This window comes from Monodon monoceros, unplaced genomic scaffold, assembly GCF_005190385.1.
Source record: "Monodon monoceros isolate NGI ecotype Baffin Bay Population unplaced genomic scaffold, NGI_Narwhal_1 Super_Scaffold_14, whole genome shotgun sequence".
In the NCBI taxonomy this organism is placed as follows: Eukaryota; Metazoa; Chordata; class Mammalia; order Artiodactyla; family Monodontidae; genus Monodon; species Monodon monoceros.
This window is the reverse complement of record NW_021703770.1, coordinates 39,569,966-39,575,091: the sequence shown is the minus strand read 5'-3', so window position 1 is coordinate 39,575,091 and position 5,126 is coordinate 39,569,966.

Sequence of the window (5,126 nt, the reverse complement as noted above, 5' to 3'; positions counted from 1 at the left end):
GACAAAATCACCACATCAAAGGAGGGTGTCGATTTGGCCCCTTGGATGGTGAGCCTTGAGAACTAAAATACTAAAGAACACTTATTCTTGGGCTTCCCTGGTGGCGCAGTGGTTGAGAATCTGCCTGCCAATGCAAGGGACACGGGTTTGAGCCCTGGTCTGGGAAGATCCCACATGCCGCGGAGCAACTAGGCCCGTGAGCCATAACTAATGAGCCTGTGCGTCTGGAGCCTGTGCTCCGCAACAAGAGAGGCTGCAACAGTGAGAGGCCCGTGCACCGCAATGAAGAGTGGCCCCTGCTTGCCGCAACTAGAGAAAGCCCTTGCGTAGAAATGAAGACCCAACACAGCCAAAAATAAATAAATAAATTTATTTAAAAAAAAAGAACACTTATTCTTGCACACAGAATAAGCTCAAGGGTCAGAGACTAACTGGACACCAGGCTGTTATTTATATAGTCCTACCATTTTGGGAAATAGAATTTATCCCACGATGTATGTGTCTAAGTCCGCAAAGTAACAAGCCTTGTTATTAGGGTTGTCTTGAGGGGCTCTGTAAATAAGAAGTGGTTTAGGAGAGTCTGAAATGGATGGAGATCAAATGAAAGCTCTGAAACTCATTTCTTCTTCCTCACAAAAGAAAGGAGTTCAAAGGTTAGATGAATATTTATCAGGCAGATCTTGGAAAGTATGCGAGACTGAAGTCAAAATGTTTGGGTTTAGTTCTGTCTCTATTGGTAACTAGACCTTGGCTAAACCAGTTTTGCTGTCTGGGCTTCTGTTCCATCATTTGTAGTCCCAGTAATCTCTAGGGCCTCTTCTATCTCTAAGTACAAGATCCACAACTGACAACTTTCTCTATGTAAAATGCCAGATGAAGATAATTAATGTTCGTACTGAGCCCACTTGTCCTTGGACTAGTCATTTAACCTAAAATTTAGTTTTATATATTTTAAAATGGTAAATAATAATCTTGAGAGGGCAGGTGGGCAGGTTTATAAGCAGCACATCAGTTTAAACTCAGACAATGTATGTGAAAGATGTTAATGGCCCCGACATTTGAACATAGCCTGTAATATGGAGTATGCCACCACAAAGCCCTGAATTCCTATCCCAAATAAATCAACCTGTGGAAGAACATCGCTAGCTGTCTATGGAATATCCATTCTCCCCTCCTTCTTCACTATGGAACACTGGTTTCATTTGGGATGGAATATGCTCAGCTTCCATGGTGTAGGTGACCATGTTTCATGGTGGCCTATGAGAGACTAGCAGAAGTTCATTAGTACTTCTGAGAAGCTACTGATTTTCTGATAAAAAGGGATAAACTGAACTAACATACTTTTGCCCTTTCCCTCTTCCTGCCTGGAGTGTGGTCATTATGCCTGGAGGTGCCAAAGACATCTTGAGCTCAAGCATGAGGCTGCAGAGCAAGAGAGTACAGAAGACTGGGTCTCTGATGACTGCCTCGAGCAGTTAGGTCAGCCCAGGGCTGCTGGCTCTTCTTGTTACTGGGAACTATAAACCCCTATTTGTAGACAGGTGTCCATTACATGCAATATAATGCAATCCTGACTTTTAAAACACCCCCTAAACAACTACTTCCCAGTCAGCCCACACTAGTTAAACCATAGTAGGAATTTCACTTGATACAATGTCCTACCTCCTAAGAGTGCAAATAACCACTTGCAGCCCACTCAATGACACAGTGGAGAATCCTCCTCTCATACCTTCCTCTCTGCTGCTTTCTTCTAAATATGCTCTTCATGGTTTTCTGACAAGACGTCATCTTCACCCTCAACAAGAATAGCAAGCAAGTAGTGAGTATCAACTATGTTCCTTAAGAAACTTTTGATTAATTGACTGACTGCCAGCAGCATTGCTTAATTCAGGGGCATTTAATAGAAAAAAGAAGGCATTAGCTCAAGCTTTCTTGAATAACCCCTTTAAGGCTTATACTTACTGTTCCAGAAAACTACATTTAAGTGCTACGAAGGCAAACACAATATTATTAATTGTTTAATTTTTATTATAACTAACATATTTCATGTTAAATTGGTTACACTAGTTGTTTTTACAGCTATTCACTTTATAGCATACTGGAGTCTTTTATAAAATTCTGTGTATATTACATTTATATCTGTTTTAAAGAACTCAAGAATAATGTTACAGTTTTAAGTGGTTATGTAAATTTATATGTATCTTTGCTTTCACGATTCGTGTTGGTTGTATTTATGGTTTATGCAATGCTGAGCTCTCAGTCAGGATGCTACTCTGCTATAATAATTTTCCTTGGATTAAAATAGATTCTATTTTGTAACATTCCACTTTATGACACAGTTTCCAAGAATGCCTGCACTCCTCTTAAGAACAGAAAATAAGATAGGTATATTTTTCTTCTTCCTATAAGGATTGGGCTCCTATGTCCCTGCTGGACAGGACGAGCTCTTCCACTCAAGCCTTCCCTCAAACTCATGACATTTCCTTCATCTGTCCTATATGTATCTTTTCACTAACCATCTCAGTCCACTTCCCAAGTGTGCATGCCTGCCGCAGACCTCGGCTTCTGTTCTCTAAGCTTCTTCCTCCATCTCCCCCCAGCAGGCTGATCCTGTCTGTCACCCTCACAGGGGCTCTTCCCCCTGTGACTGCATGGGCGCTAGCTGCTTGGCTTCTCAGTCCCACTGAGGGTTTCCATGAGAAATGCAATCACACCAAGTATTCTGTGTTGGGCTTCTTTTAACTTTCTGAAGATTCAGGAGATCCCAGTCGTGGCACAGCACTGGACATCTCCTCTCTCCCTTTGTCTCTGTCCTTCCCTCTCTTCCTCTCCCCACACCCCTCCCAAATTCACCCAGGAGCTCCTTGCGGAGTAACAAGACATACCCCACCACCGTAGACTCAGCTCTTAGCTCGGGCAAGAATGGCATTTTCCTAAGGGAGGCAAGCTCTCCCTGAGAGGGATGCTTGCATCAGTGGCTAACAGAATGTTCCTCCCATCTTGTTACACTTATAATCATCATACCCAAAAGGCATTTACTCACATATGTTCATGAATAACCAAAGAAAGTTCTGGCTCACAGAATGGTTTCATGATCTTGTACTTTAAACTTTGGTTTTACAAGGGCAGCAAGAGTAGAGACAGAGGGTTTGGACCATTCTTTAGCTTGCGGTGGTCATGGAAGCTAACAGATGTGGAAATGGAATGTCCCCCGCCATCCCAATAAACAATGAATGTTGCCCACCAGCAAGTCACCAGCCACTGCAGCTGCCTTCCTGATGGTGCGCCCTGAAGGGAATTCAGGGGGAAGAAAACCAGAAAATATTCTGTGCTCTGAATACTGGCCCTAAATACTTAAGAAGCCCATCTAGGAAATAATTTCAATGAGCCCAGACTCCTGCATCTTCCCCTACATAGAAAAGCACTAAAACCATTAACTTGAGATGTCTGTTTTTTTGTGAATAGCAGTAATCTTTTGATGTTCGACTACACTTTTTTTTTTCCAGTAAAAACTCCTGTGTATACTGGCTCCTCCCAGAAGAGTTCCTCAGAGCTGTCTGAGAGGCTGTCTCCAGGGCTACAGTCCTCACTCAAGTCCCCAAATAAAACTTAACTCGCAAATTTTAGGTTGTGCGTTTTTCTTCAGTTGACACAGAATGAATCAGGATAAAAAAAGACCCTCGAGGGCTTCCCTGGTGGCACAGTGGTTAAGAATCCGCCTGCCAGTGAAGGAGACATGGGTTCGAGCCCTGGTCCGGCAAGATCCCACATGCCGCGGAGCAACTAAGCCCGTGCGCCACAACTACTGAGCCTGCGCTCTAGGGCCCGCGAGCCACAACTACTGAGCCCGCTTGCCACAGCTACTGAAGCCCGTGTGCCTAGGGCCTCTGCTCCGCAACAAGAGAAGCCACCGCAGGGCTTCCCTGGTGGCTCAGTGGTTGAGAGTCCGCCTGCCGATGCAGGGGACACGGGTTCGTGCCCCGGTCCGGGAAGATCCCACATGCCGCGGAGCGGCTGGGCCCGTGAGCCATGGCCGCTGAGCCTGCGCGTCCGGAGCCTGTGCTCCGCAACGGGAGAGGCCACAACAGTGAGAGGCCCGCGTACCGCAAAAAAAAAAAAAAAAAAAAAAAGAGAGAGAGAGAAGCCACCGCAATGAGAAGCCAGTGCACCACAGTGAAGAGTAGCCCCCACTCGCCCCAACTAGAGAAAAGCCCGCACGCAGCAACGAAGACCCAACACAGCCAAAAATAAATAAATAAATTTATTTTAAAACAAACAAACAAACAAAGACCCTCGAAACCCAAGTCACATCTTGTATATTTACTTCTGTTACAGTCACGTGTTAAGTGTTCCTAGTTTTACACACACTGAATTGGGGAGTATACACAGCATCTGATACTAAAACTCATTTAAATGAAGGGACCTTAATGACAGGTAAGGGGAAATGGCCTGTGGGGTGGGTCAGGCAGTTCTTCTGTGCGCTTGTGTGTGTGCACAAGTGCAGGTGCTCAGGGGTGTGGCATTGCTCACAGCAGAGGAGCGGTGCGAGTGGGAGCCGTGTTGGCTTATGTTCTTCGAGTCACTCTCACTCTGAATGGTTTTGATGAAGTCCTGTTCCTCATCTCACCTCCTGCAGCTACAGGTCTTGCTCCTGTCACGTCACCCCTATGGGGACCCCACCCCTCTTCCATCTTTCCCTGAAGTACTATTAACACTAGACATCTGTATTTTTTTTTTATTTCCGAATTTTTTATTTGTCAGCCTTTTAAAAATTTTTTGTTTAATTTCTTTTATTTTTTTAACATCTTTATTGGAGTATAATTGCCTTACAATGGTGTGTTATTTTCTGCTTTATAACAAAGTGAATCAGCTATACATATACATTTATCTCCATATCGCCTCCCTCTTGCGTCTCCCTCCTACCCTCCCTATCCCACCCCTCTAGGTGGTCACAAAGCACTGAGCTGATCTCCTTGTGCTATGTGGCTGCTTCCCACTAGCTATCTATTTTACGTTCGGTAGTGTATATAGGTCCATGCCACTCTCTCACTTTGTCACAGGTTACCCTTCCCCCTCCCCGTATCCTCAAATCCATTCTCTAGTAGGTCTGTGTCTTTATTCCCATC